The following is a 15,287-nucleotide window of genomic DNA, read 5'->3' as shown; positions in this document are numbered from 1 at the left end:
TATCCACAGCCATTCCTCTGTCAAGGCTTCTACTCACCTCTTCATAAAAGCAAATTAGATTGGTTTGACAACTTCTATCCTTAGTAAACCCATGCTGGCTATCACTTATAATACTATTATCTCCTATGTATTCCTGTATGTAATCCCTTATAAGTCCTTCAAACAATTTACCCACAATGCACGTTAGACTTACCGGTCTATAATTGCCTGGCGAAGACCTAGAGCCCTTCTTGAAGATTGGTACCACATTAGCCTTGCGCCAGTCCCTTGGCACAATACCAGACACCAGAGAATCTCTAAATATCATGAACAAGGGTACAGATATTACTGAACTTACCTCTCTAAGAACTCTTGGGTGTAGTCCATCCGGCCCTGGAGATTTGCTTACATTTACTTTACTTAACTTACCTTGTACCATCTCTACATTAAGCCAGTTCAATACATTATATAATGTGTTACCAGCACTGACCTGACCAATGTCAGCTCCTTCTTCCATAGTGTATACAGAACTAAAGAACCCATTCAGTAGCTCCGCCTTCTCTTGATCGCCCGTGACAACCTCCTCATTATCATTATTAAGGGGTCCTACATGCTCTGTCCTTGGTTTTTTTGTATTTATATATCTAAAAAAATATTTAGGATTAGTTTTGCTTTCTTCGGCCACCTGTCTCTCATTTTGAATTTTTGCTGTTTTTATTACATTTTTACAGATTTTATTAAGCTCCTTGTACTGTTTAAATGTTATAGCTGACCCATCAGATTTGTATTTTTTGAAGGCTATTTTTTTGTTGTTTATTGCTCTTTTAACATAATTTGTCAGCCATGTAGGATTTAGTTTTAATCGTTTATATTTGTTCCCCTTTGGTATATATTTAGCTGTATAGTTATTTAGAGTTGATTTAAAGATGTCCCATTTACCTTCTGCATCAGCATTTGAGAACACCTCCCCCCAGTCTATGTCCTGTAGTGCAGCCCTCAGCCCAGGGAAGTTTGCCTTTTTAAAGTTATATGTTTTTGCCTTCCCCGTCTGTCTTTGTTTTCTACATTTTAAGTCAAAAGTAACTATATTGTGGTCGCTATTACCAAGGTTTTCCCGCACAGTTACATTACCAACCAGCTCTGCGTTGTTGGAAATGATCAAGTAGGGTATCATTTTAACCGTATGGACCTACAGAATAATAATAAGGTGTAATTTTTACCGAAATATGCACTGCGTAGAAACGGAAGCCCCCAAAAGTTACAAAATGGCATTTTTTTTTTCGATTTTGTCGCACAATGATTTTTTTTTCTGTTTCTCCGTGCATTTTTGGGTAAAATGACTAATGTCACTGCAAAGTAGTATTGGCGACGCAAAAAATAAGCCATAATATGGATTTTTAGGTGGAAAATTGAAAGGGTTATGATTTTTAAAAGGTAAGGAGGAAAAAACGAAAGTGCAAGAACGGAAAAACCCTGTGTCCTTAAGGGGTTAAGGGTACGTTCACACAGGCGGATTTTTTTGCTGGTTTCCCGCCGCGTATTTGAAAGGGACGGGCTCTTCTCGGCTGTCCGCAGCAGATTTTCCACGGCGGAATTTACGCTGCGGAAAATCAACCGCAAGCCCCAATGAAGTCAGTAGGGACTGCGGTGGATTTTCCGCAGCGTAAATTCTGCCACGGAAAATCTGCTGCGGACAGCCGAGAAGAGCCCGCCCACTTTCAAATACGCAGCGGGAAACCCGCCAAAATATACGTCCGTGTGAGCGTACCCTTATGAAGTTTTGGCATTTTTCTTCCCAATTTTTCAATAGAATCCCTTGAGTCACAAGATGAAAGAATCACATTACTTGTAAAGAGAAAAGCCAGGGAGAAAAAAAATGCCAATAATAATAATAATAATGATAATAATAATCCTACACATAGGGGGAGATGTATGAAATCCTGTGCAGAGGAAGTTGACCAGTTGCCCATAGCAACCAATCAGATCGCTTCTTTCACTTTTCAGAGGCCTTTTTAAAAATGAAAGAAGCAAGCTGATTGGTTGCTATGGGCAACTGGTCAACTGGTTTTCCTCTTCACAGGTTTTGATAAATCTCCCCCAGTGTTTTTGTCAAAAATGCCACAAAGATGTCATTTTGGTAGAAAATGAATGAGGTGGGGCAGTTTTTGTGGTGTTTTTCAAAAATTGTGACTGTTACAAGGCTTAGGCTGGGATTAAACACAGTTTATATGTGGCAATTTTCAAATCACACATTGCTTTATCTTTGGCAGTCACCCCCCATGTCAGGGCATGCTGGGATTTGTAGTTTTGCTACAAGTGGACAGCCACAAGGGATAACTGATGCAGTATGTCAATCTAGGGCAATGGTGTCTGATCTTGAACTGGCAGCAGGAGCCACGACCACTTTAAATCAATGGCTGCCGGGACGTCTGACGAGTGACATCCTATGCTGCAGGGACGTCACTCAATGGACGCCCAGGCTGTTGGGGCCACAAAATGATGTTACAAATATTAAGCGTCTGGATAGGAGAAACAAATATAACGCACCCATAGGGAGTAGCGCCATTTTGTAAAAAATGCAAAAAAAAAAAAAAATCCCTTAGATAACAGTCATGCAGAATATGTAAAAAAGCTTTTTTTAGGTTTCAGCCAATCAGAGAGCAGCACTGCTCAAATAGAACTCCCAGGAGGTAACAGCGTGTCACACATGTGATGTCATAACCATTGTCCACCAGAGAGCAGCACTGAGCAGATATAACACTGCTCCTGCTCATTCTTCACCAGTGAGGGGCCGGTGCTGGACACTGTAGGGACGCGGGAATGTGAAGTCAAAAACATGACTGTGACTGGTAAGTGCCACATTAGTGTTTAGTGCAGTACCATGTGCATTTCTATAATAACCTTGTAAATAATCTATCTTTTGTTTTCCTATCTTAGATGCACTATTTCCAGCATGTGGAGTAGCATTTCCGGACTTACTGCAAGAAGTTGGATGATGGCCTAGATTTCCGGACTTACAGCAAGACGTTGGATGAGGCCTAGATTTCCGGACCTACAGCAAGAAGTTGGATGAAGGCACAGCCCCTCAAATCACGCACATACACAGACACATTTGCCCAAATTCTAGAGGTAACCTCCTTTAGTATGCCCAGAGGAAGGGCAATACAGTAGCCATGGATACCCTACAGGTTTCCTCCCCTCTGGAGGTTTTTCCTGTCCTGAGTTAGTTACTGTACGCTCTTTGTGAGTGATGGGAGGTTACAAAAAATCCCTACACAAACATTTTAATAAATAATAAATAAAGTTTCCCTTTTCTAAACTGTTCTTTGACTTGTTCAACTCATTTAATTTTATTTCTGTGTTTGAAAAATAGTGTTAAAAAAATATGGATGACATGAGTTTTTTTTAAAGTGTCAAATGTTGCTCTCCTGCACAATCTGCACAGTGCGGTGCAGAGAGAGGCGGCTGATGCTGGTTGGTATAGTTGCTGAGGCAACCGTAGCACACCCACCAAGTTCCGTGCATAAGCCTTTTTCTGATGAACGGGAACTTACTATGGGTCATACCAGGGGCGTAGGAACCGGGGGGATGGGGGTGATGGATCCCCCCCAAGAATTAAGGCTGGGGGACCGATAATGGCTTCACCCCCCCCACTCGCCGCCCGCTGCCCGCCGCTGCTACTACGCCCGCACCATGCCGCTCAGCACAGCACCCTGTCTGACTCTGAGGCTGTCCCTGTCTCCCAGTCCCAGTCTAAAACTTTCTATACATATGGGGAAGAGAGAGGGGGGGGGGGTGTAACTGCCTATACGTATGGTGAAGAGAGGGGGGGTAACTGCCTATACCTATGGTGAAGAGAGGGGGGGGTAACTGCCTATACCTATGGGGAAGGTAACTGCCCATTCCTATGGGGAAGAGGGGGGGGGGGGTAACTGCCTATACCTATGGGGAAGAGGGGGGGGGGGGTAACTGCCTATACCTATGGGGAAGAGGGGGGGGTAACTGCCTATACCAATGGGGAAGGTAACTGCCTATTCCTATGGGGAAGAGAGGGGGGGGGGGGTAACTGCCTATACCTATGGGGAAGAGGGGGGGGGTAACTGCCTATACCTATGGGGAAGAGGGGGGGGTAACTGCCTATACCTATGGGGAAGAGGGGGGGGGGGGGGGTAACTGCCTATACCTATGGAGGGGGTAACTGCCTATACCTATAGGGAAGAGAGAGAGGGGGGAGTAACTGCCTATACCTATAGGGAAGAGAGAGGGGGGTAACTGCCTATACCTATGGGGAAAAGGGGGGGGGGGATCTGCCTATACCTATAGGGAAGAGAGAGGGGGGGGGTAACTGCCTATACCTATGGAGGGGGTAACTGCCTATACCTATAGGGAAGAGAGAGAGGGGGGAGTAACTGCCTATACCTATAGGGAAGAGAGAGGGGGGTAACTGCCTATACCTATGGGGAAAAGGGGGGGGGATCTGCCTATACCTATAGGGAAGAGAGAGGGGGGGTAACTGCCTATACCTATAGGGAAGAGAGAGGGGGGGGTAACTGCCTATACCTATAGGGAAGAGAGAGGGGGGGTAACTGCCTATACCTATAGGGAAGAGAGAGGGGGGGTAACTGCCTATACCTATGGGGAAGAGGGGGGGTAACTGCCTATACCTATGGGGAAGAGGGGGGGTAACTGCCTATACCTATGGGGAAGAGGGGGGGGGGGTAACTGCCTATACCTATGGGGAAGAGGGGGGGGGTAACTGCCTATACCTATGGGGAAGAAGGGGGGGGGGGTAACTGCCTATACCTATGGGGAAGAGGTGGGGTCGGTTAACTGCCTATACCTATGGGGAAGAGGGGGGGGGGGTAACTGCCTATACCTATGGGGAAGAGGGGTGGTGGTAACTGCCTGTACCTATGGGGAAGAGGGGGGGGGTAACTGCCTATACCTATGGGGAAGAGGGGGGGGTAACCACCTATACCTATAGGGAAGAGAGAGAGGGGGGTAACTGCCTATACCTATAGGGAAGAGAGAGAGGGGGGGGGGGGTAACTGCCTATACCTATGGGGAAGAAGGGGGGGGGGGTAACTGCCTATACCTATGGGGAAGAGAGGGGGGGGGTAACTGCCATTACCTATGGGGAAGAGGGGGGGTAACTGCCTATACCTATAGGGAAGAGAGAGGGAGGTAACTGCCTATACCTATAGGGAAGAGAGAGGGGGGGGTAACTGCCTATACCTATGGGGAGGAGGGGGGGGGGTAATTGCCTATACCTATAGGGAAGAGGGGGGGGGGGTAACTGCCTTTACCTATGGGGAAGAGGGGTGGTGGTAACTGCCTGTACCTATGGGGAAGAGGGGGGGGGGGGGGTAACTGCCTATACCTATAGGGAAGAGAGAGGGGGGGGTAACTGCCTATACCTATGGGGAGGAGGGGGGGTAATTGCCTATACCTATAGGGAAGAGGGGGGGTAACTGCCTATACCTATGGGGAAGAGGGGAGGTAACTGCCTATACCTATGGGGAAAAGGGGGGGGGGGGTAACTGCCTATACCTATGGGGAAGAGAGGGGGGTAACTGCCTATACCTACGGGGGGGCGGGGTAACTGCCTATACCTATAAGGAAGAGAGAGGGGGGGGTAACTGCCTATACCTATGGGGAAGAGGGGGGTAACTGCCTATACGTATGGGGAAGAGGGGGGGGGGTAACTGCCTATACCTATGGGGAAGAGAGAGGGGGGTGACTGCCTATACCTATGGGGAAGAAGTGGGGGGGTTAACTGCCTATACCTATGGGGAAGAAGTGGGGGGGCGGGGTAACTGCCTATACCTATAGGGAAGAGAGAGGGGGGGTTACTGCCCGTACCTATGGGGAAGAGGAGGGGGGGGGGGGTAACTGCCTATACCTATGGGGAAGAGGGGGGGGGTAACTGCCTATACCTATGGGGAAGGGGGGGGTAACTGCCTATACCTATGGGGAAGAGGGGGGGGGGTAACTGCCTATACCTATGGGGAAGAGAGGGGGGGGGGTAACTGCCTATACCTATGGGGAAGAAGTGGGGGGGGTAACTGCCTATACCTATGGGGAAGAAGTGGGGGGGGTAACTGCCTATACCTATAGGGAAGAGAGAGGGGGGGTAACTGCCTGTACCTATGGGGAAGAGAGGGAGAGGCGTAACTGCCTATACCTATGGGGAAGAGAGGGAGGGGGGTAACTGCCTATACCTATGGGGAATAGAGGGAGGAGGGTAACTGCCTATACCTATGGGGAAGAGAGGGGGTGACTCTGCCTATAGGGAACGGGGGGGGGGGTGTAACTGCCTATACTTATATGGGGGGGTACCTAACTTTATACCTGGATGCCTAACTACTTACCTACATACCGGGCTATCTAACTATGTACCTGGCCTTCATACATGGCTGCCTAACTACCTAGAAATTGGAAATATCCGCAGCACACTAAGTAGTAAAATTCAAACAAGTTTTAGTCCATCACAGTGAGGGTGTCCAGAACATTGTTTCAACCAGCTCCCTGGTCTTTTTCTAGCTCAGTATACAATGTGCACAACACACAATTTATAGGGGTACTAATCAAGTACCAAGATAAGTGTCAATAAATGCATAACATCAAATACAGTGTAAAAAAGAATCACTCATAAAAAATATAATCAAATACATCATACCAAGATAGTGAGAATATGCAAATCAATCAATCATTATTTCAAAAGTGTACATTAATACTGTGCTATGTGCACCAATACCTTAATAGGTGTCCAATTGTATAAATCAGACACCTGTGTGCAAATTAAAAACAAAGCAGTTGCTAGGTGAAGCTCACTCACCCGGACGAACTCTGGCTTGTAAACAAAGTAACTGCGCGTGCGCGGCGACCCAAGTCGCCGTACATGGCGCAACACTAGATATAACTTCCTGTTGTTGTCTATGGGCGTGTTCAGAGCACGTCCACTAGACAACTTCCGCTTACATGGGCGTAATCAGAGCGCGTTCGTTAGCATGGCAACGCGTCACTAGTCCTCAGCGCATGCCCAACGGACACCAACCCCCGAGACTAAGTCCTGACAGAAGGCATCCGTCGCGAAGGCGCAGAAGGTCCAGTATATCACACGTATGAACAGATATGGGAAATTAATAGCCTATGCTATTTATCATTTTTTCATTTTTTATTTATTATTTTTTATTTTATTTTTATTGGTTTAGTTTTATACACTATTTTTTCTATTTTAGTTATTTTTTCTTTTGTGTTATTTTCTGTGATGGATTCTGTTATTCTATTAAGGCTATTTATTTCCCATATCTGTTCATACATGTGATATACTGGACCTTCTGCGCCTGCGCGACGGATGCCTTCTGTCGGGACTTAGTCTCGGGGGTTGGTGTCCGTTGCGCATGCGCTGAGGACTAGTGACGCGTTGCCATGCTAACGAACGCGCTCTGATTACGCCCATGTAAGCGGAAGTTGTCTAGTGGACGTGCTCTGAACACGCCCATAGACAACAACAGGAAGTTATATCTAGTGTTGCGCCATGTACGGCGACTTGGGTCGCCGCGCACGCACAGTTTCTTTGTTTACAAACCAGAGTTCGTCCGGGTGAGTGAGCTTCCCCTAGCAACTGCTTTGTTTTTAATTTGCACACAGGTGTCTGATTTATACAATCGGACACCTATTAAGGTATTGGTGCACATAGCACAGTATTAATGTACACTTTTGAAATAATGATTGATTGATTTGCATATTCTCACTATTTTGGTATGATGTATTTGATTATATTTTTTATGAGTGATTCTTTTTTACACTGTATTTGATGTTATGCATTTATTGACACTTATCTTGGTACTTGATTAGTACCCCTATAAATTGTGTGTTGTGCACATTGTATACTGAGCTTGAAAAAGACCAGGGAGCTGGTTGAAACGTTTTTCTGGACACCCTCACTGTGTTTGAATTTTACTACTTAGTGTGCTGCGGATATTTCCAATTTCTGCTTACATATGGATCCCTGACCCGGGTCTGGACTCTGCGTGCACCGATTCTTGTTTTTCTTGGGTGCTGCTCTCCTTCTATTATATGCTTTGGTCTATGAGCGTGCACTAAAACCTATGGTCTATGGACGTTGTCACAGCTATATACAGCAACATGGAAGCAGGTATGTCTGCTAGTTCTACTAATATGGGTGTCTCTTCATATACGGATGCGGATATCTCGAGGATTTTGGGAGATGTTTCTGAGGATGGGACCTTCCTACATACACCATCAATAATTGATGTTAAGAGGAATTATGAATTTGCCACGAAAAAATTACTCAGTTTACAATTGCATCACACTATGCTAGCTGAATATTTTAAAGCTAAAAGGATCCCCCGTGGGCTAAGGTCACAACCCAGGGATTGTGCATATATGAATGAGACTGAATATCGCAGCAGGTTTGAAGCAATATCTAATAGATACGCATTTGACCTCATGCTATTGCATATGGAGTTTATCTTTCATGATATCACTAAAGTAAAACAGTTGGTTACACAAGTGGAAATAATACTTAAGGACAATCTTTTCGGATAGGATCTGGATAATCTCCTTGATAAACAAAAGGAGTTCTTAACAAAATTTAGAATTGAGTTGGAGGATGGCAAAAAACGTAAATGGCATAGAGACGTTCAGGATTATACCAACAACAAGGTCTACAATTGGGGATCCCCATTTAATAACCAGAGAAGAACTAAGAGAAACAAAGTTAATAGTGAAGAAACTTTAACTAATACTTTGGAGAATCCACAAGGAGTCAACAACATGGACAGTGGTTCATCTGTTTCTTTTTTAGGACAGCGTACACCCCAGGGAGATGCCGTCGGCGGGCCGGCAGAAAACATGTTAGGAAACGTAAGAACCAGGAACAACAGAAGGAATGCTGGCACCCCACAGACCAAGACATTCAAAAAGAAATGAGCACCGTGATTAACATTTCCTCTAAAGAACTTACTCCTGAACAGCAGGGACTTTTACAAAAAGGACTCAGTTTTTGCCCTAGCGTTACCATGGATTGGTTTCAATTAGAGTTAGATTTTCTGCAATTTGTTTGCAAGCTTAAACTTAAAATGTGGTTTGCATGTAAGAATGTACCGACTTCTTCTACTGATGTCTCTTCTTTTTCTAGAGAAACCATGCAACTTAAAGAATACGGCTTAAAAAATGTAAGTGATTTTTCTCCGAACATGGATACTAATGTTATTGATGTATATGCACTATGTGTAAAAAGAGATCTAGGAAAATTGAGGAATAACATTAAAAAATTGAGATATCCCAACATGACTAGGGGGGAGATGGACTCCCTGGCAGATCTTGTTCATGACCACGATCGCATCATTAAGCCCGCTGACAAGGGCGGTGCGGTCGTGGTCATGGACCGGGATCAGTATGTCAGTGAAGCCATGAGACAGCTACAAGATAGTACTGTTTATGAGTGTCTCCCTAGGGATCCCAAAATGAGTATTGAAAAAAAGATCAAAGGTGTTATTGAATATGGCTTGTCTAGGAATCTTATTGATGAAGACCTGGGTAAATTTTTGGAGGTACTTTTCCCGGTGACTCCTCAATTATACCTGTTACCTAAAGTGCATAAAGATCTGAGAAATCCTCCCGGACGACCTATCGTGTCCGGGAGGAATTCCATTACCTCACGGATATCCATTTTTCTTGACAAATTGTTCCGACCGTTTGCAGTTAATGCACGGTCGTACATAAGGGACACTAGCGATTTTTTGCAAAAGATTTCAGGACTGATTGTACCCAGTGGGGCTATAATAGCATCATTTGATGTGGTCAGCCTCTACACCTCCATCCAGCATGATGGGGGTGTAGAGGCTGTCAGTGACTGTTTGCGGAGGGCAGAATATACGGGTGAAAAAATTGATTTTGTGATCACATTGTTACTACTGGTGCTTGAGAATAATTATTTTCTTTTTGACGGTACTTTTTATTTGCAACGTCGGGGTACTGCAATGGGCAGTAATGTGGCCCCGACGTATGCAAATATTTTTATGAGTTTTTTTGAGGAACAACACGTCTATGTATCCCACCACTCCAGGTTTATCCTGGAGTGGTGGCGATACATAGATGATATTTTTTTGGTTTGGACGGGAGATGTTAATGCACTTTTATCTTTTCAGGCCTACCTTAATGGTAGAACAAGAGACATACATTAGACCGAATGACTGACAATTTTAGAGATAGAGGTTATCCAATGCAGCTGATACAGAGACAGCGTGCTAGGGTGATGACTGACAGCTCTCAACGGACTGACAGAAGCCAGACGGCAAGACTAGCTTTTGTTAGCACATATAATGACTCTTCCCCTGAAATAGGTAAAATATTACGAAAACATTGGCATCTCTTTTCAGGTCTAGGACACATTCCAGAATTTTTACAACCTCCGTTAATGTCATATAGAAGAGCCACAAGTCTGAGAGACATATTGGTACGTGCAGACGTGTCACAAAAGAAAGGACAGAGACAAACTTTTTTTTATATCAGAGAAAAAGGGTTGCTTTCCATGCAGAAATTGCATTAATTGTAAATATATGCAAAAAGGTGATACATTTATACATCCCAATTTAGGAACTGAGTACCCCATTAATTTCTATCTAAATTGTAATTCCTCTTATGTGATCTATGTATTGTGGTGCCCATGTGGTCTCCTATATGTGGGAGAGACCACATGGGACATGAAGACGAGATTAAATCAACATAGATATACCATCAGAAAACATAAGGATGATTTACCTGTGCCAAAGCACTTCTCAGAGGCGGGGCATGGTGAGGGTGATCTGAGATTTATGGTCATCGACCATGTCCCCCCTCTGGGGAGGGGTGGTGATAGACAGGGACTACTTAAAAGAAGAGAGTTAAAATGGATCTTCACATTGGGCACACTCAAGCCAGGTGGCCTTAATGTATAATTTAAAGTGTCATCAAGGGTTGTTGGTAGATAGGTCTTGTCACGGGTCTTCTCCCTCCGCCTTTGTTTTATCTGCATCTGTATACTAAGTATACACATTGTTTGAGATATTTAGAATGATTTATTAATACATTTTATTTCTTGCTCCTTTTGCAGTATGCGGCTGGGAGGATATGCTCAACTCACCGGACTATTTCAAGAATTGAAGAATATATATATTTTTTTTCTTTTTTCTGTATTCAATAAATTGTTTATCTAATCATGTTATGGAGTAATCTGTGATCGCAATATAAGCATGGGCAGCTATTTACGTGTTGGACAGTGTGACTTGGGAGAGTCTAAAGTATTGCTTTACCTTTCACCTTATCTGAACATTTCCTCTTTATTTTTATCTTATTTTTTTCACGTTTTTTTATTTTTATTTAGTGTTTATCAATGTCGTTTTGTTTTTTATTTTTGTCTTTTATTTATTTTTATCTTTTATTTTTTTTTTATTCTTTATTTTCATTTTTAACTTAGATTTTATTTTTATTTTTATCTTTTTTAAATTCTTTATGAAGTACTGGGTGCTACTAGTCCTCAGAAGGGTTATACTTATTTTGGTCCATTGCTATAGGGCCTTGAGTGTGTGGGTACCTGGGCATAATGTGACTGGAGGGTCCACTGGGAGATATAGAGGTGACGTGTCCTTATCATCAACCAAGCAATTGGGTGAGATGGGACATGAACCCAATGGTGTATGCCATTCATCACAACTGTGCTGTTTGACGTGCGCCAATATCGAACCCAGGTTTTGCCAGGCTGTGGTATCACCACTCTTAATGTATTTATGACACCCTCGGACTATTGAATGCTATTTATCATTTTTTCATTTTTTATTTATTTTTTATTTTATTTTTATTGGTTTAGTTTTATACACTATTTTTTCTATTTCAGTTATTATTTCTTCTTTTGTGTTATTTTCTGTGATGGATTCTGTTATTCTATTAAGGCTATTCATTTCCCATATCTGTTCATACGTGTGATATACTGGACCTTCTGCGCCTGCGCGACGGATGCCTTCTGTCGGGACTTAGTCTCGAGGGTTGGTGTCCGTTGCGCATGCGCTGAGGACTAGTGACGCGTTGCCATGCTAACGAACGCGCTCTGATTACGCCCATGTAAGCGGAAGTTGTCTAGTGGACGTGCTCTGAACACGCCCATAGACAACAACAGGAAGTTATATCTAGTGTGGCGCCATGTACGGCGACTTGGGTCGCCGCGCACGCGCAGTTTCTTTGTTTACAAGCCAGAGTTCGTCCGGGTGAGTGAGCTTCCCCTAGCAACTGCTTTGTTTTTAATTTGCACACAGGTGTCTGATTTATACAATCGGACACCTATTAAGGTATTGGTGCACATAGCACAGTATTAATGTACACTTTTGAAATAATGATTGATTGATTTGCATATTCTCACTATCTTGGTATGATGTATTTGATTATATTTTTTATCAGTGATTCTTTTTTACACTGTATTTGATGTTAAGCATTTATTGACACTTATCTTGGTACTTGATTAGTACCCCTATAAATTGTGTGTTGTGCACATTGTATACTGAGCTTGAAAAAGACCAAGGAGCTGGTTGAAACGTTGTTCTGGACACCCTCACTGTGATGGAATAAAACTTGTTTGAATTTTACTACTTAGTGTGCTGCGGATATTTCCAATTTCTGCTTACATATGGATCCCTGACCCGGGTCTGGACTCTGCGTGCACCGATTCTTGTTTTTCTTGGGTGCTGCTCTCCTTCTATTATATGCCTAACTACCTAGCTAGCCCCCTACCTACCTAGCTTGTTACCTACCTACATATCTGGCTTCCTGATCTACCTACCTAGTTACCTATTTACCTGGCTACCTACCTACCTGTCCTTTTACTGTGCAGGACACAAAGGAGGGCTTTATTACAGTTTGTCGGCCTATAGATGGGAAGATTGTGTAGAGAAGGGCACTGAATATATGCAGAGTCTGACATGTTTTTCCTGCAGATGTTAAGAGATCCACATGGCGGTCTTATCCGGACGGAGAAGAAAAGGAAAGAGGACGCCGCTGATCAGAAAAGACGTAATTGTGAGTCCCAAAATGTAACTGTAATCGCTTATATGGTATACACATCCTGTGTACAGCTGATATCTACCGCCATATGGTCCTGTATATAATCACTTATATTGTGTACAGATCCTTTATAGTATACTGGTCTGTATATAGTGGTTTTATTCAGTACAACATTTTCAGTTTTCCACCTACAGAGCTATATGAGGGCTTTATCGGTATCTATTTGGTTTTGATGATTTTTTCATCCTATTTTTTGTTGTTGGTAGTGTGTATACAGAGGAGCTGTTACAATGTTTGCATTTGCACTATTTGGTGAGGTTGTCAAATGTATTTATATTATATTTATATTTGCTGGGTATCCCCTTAAATTTATTGCCTGTTGTTAAATAAATGTTATTTACAATTGTAAGTTTTATTCTCTAAATGTAATTTTTTTTGTGCGATATAGGAAAGTTCCCCGCGCATATATATTGTATCCATCCCATCCCCTCTGCCATTTCTTTACCGCCCCCCATCCCCCATACCCCATGCCATTTCTCAAACCCCTGATCCCTCGTCCTCTGTGCAATCGGGCCACACCCCTTTTTAGCTCCACCCCCACATAGCCACACCCACAACCAGTATTTTTCTGAGGGAAAGGTGGCAACCCTATACTACCTGTATTCTTCGGCAGGCCCCGCTGATGCCTGCGGCCTGCACGTATTAATTCATTACTTTCCCTTTAAGAAAGTAATGAATTCTGGGGGATGAGTGAGGCGACGTGCCTGTGCGCAGTTACGTACTGCAGCGTAGCTCTATTTGCCCGCCAAAGAAGAGCTGTGTCGTAGTTGGAAAAGAGCCCTTCACCAAGACGGTCGCCTGCAAGGTAGCTCCTGCTGCTCCAGCTTAATCTATGGCCGCCCGCCTGCAATGATATTTCTCACATGAATCATCATCATTCAGCTTTCTACTAGGAAAGCCAAGTAAATGATGATTCCTATGAGAAATATAATTGCAGCCATATTTTTTTCACCCAGCTTTCCTATACTGTCTTCGGAACAGCAAAGTTTGCCTAAATATGTGGTAATATATATTTAGGCAATGTTTGCTGTATTGAAGTCTAGGAAAGCTGGGTGGAAAACATTCGGCTGCAATTATATTTCTCACAGGAATCACTCAGCTATCCTAGTAGGATTCCTGTGAGAAATATAATTGCAGCCGTATTTTTTCCACCCAGCTTTCCTAGACTTCAATACAGCAAACATTGCCTAAATATATGTTACCACATATTTCGGCAAACTTTGCTGTTCTGAAGACAGTCTAGGAAAGCTGGGTGAAAAAAATATGGCTGCAATAATATTTCCTATGGCTGCTGTTAGATTTGTGCAATTATATTTTAGGTGTTACCGCATATGTAGGCAAACTTGGCTGTTTTGAAGCCTAGGAAAGCTGTGTGGAAAAAATATGGCTGCAATAATATTTTTCATTCAGCTTTCCTATGGCTGCTATTAGATTTGTGCAATTATATTTTAGGTGTTACCGCATATGTAGGCAAACTTGGCTGTTTTGAAGCCTAGGGAAGCTGGGTGGAAAAAATATGGCTGCAATAATATTTTTCACTCAGCTTTCCTACGGCTGCTGTTAGATTTGTGCAATTACCGTATATACTCGAGGATAAGCCGATCCGAGTATAAGCCGAGACCCCTAATTTCAACCCAAAATCCCAGGAAAAGTTATTGACTCGAGTATAAGCCAAGGGTGGGAATTACATCATCCCCCCTGTCATCATCCAGACCCGTCATTAACATCCTCATCATCATCACCGCCTGTCATCATCCAGACCCTCATCATCATCACCTGTCATCATCCCCTTGTCATCATTCCCCCCCCCCCTTCATCATCCCCTTGTCATCATCCCCACCCCCCTTCATCAACCCCTTGTAATCATCCCACACCCCCCCTTCATCATCCCCTTGTCATCATCCCCACCCCCCTTCAACATCCCACACCCCCCCTTCATCATCCTCTTGTCATCATCCCACACCCCCCCCTTCATCATCCTCTTGTCATCATCCGCCCTCAGTGGTCTTCAACCTGCGGACCTCCAGAGGTTTCCAAACTACAACTCCAAGCAAGCCCGGGCAGCCATCGGCTGTCCGGGCTTGCTGGGAGTTGTAGTTTTGAAACCTCCGGAGGTCCGCAGGTTGAAGACCACTGCGGCCTTCGACATCATCCAGCCCCCTCTCACCCCCTTTAGTTCTGTATAGTAC

General features: G+C 43.8%; 1 long non-coding RNA gene across 1 annotated transcript; it reads left to right on the top strand.

The window, feature by feature from the left end:
- Nucleotides 1-2,056: 2,056 nt before the first annotated feature.
- On the top strand, nt 2,057-3,181 carry LOC130345261 (uncharacterized). Its single transcript, XR_008884046.1, has 3 exons — nt 2,057-2,081; nt 2,622-2,828; nt 2,917-3,181. It is a non-coding gene; the product is annotated as an uncharacterized LOC130345261 (long non-coding RNA).
- Nucleotides 3,182-15,287: the final 12,106 nt, after the last annotated feature.

The sequence above is a fragment of the Hyla sarda genome, chromosome 1 (genome assembly GCF_029499605.1).
Source record: "Hyla sarda isolate aHylSar1 chromosome 1, aHylSar1.hap1, whole genome shotgun sequence".
In the NCBI taxonomy this organism is placed as follows: domain Eukaryota; kingdom Metazoa; phylum Chordata; class Amphibia; order Anura; family Hylidae; genus Hyla; species Hyla sarda.
The sequence above is the reverse complement of the archived record's forward strand: the minus strand, read 5'-3'. Positions and strand labels throughout refer to the sequence as shown.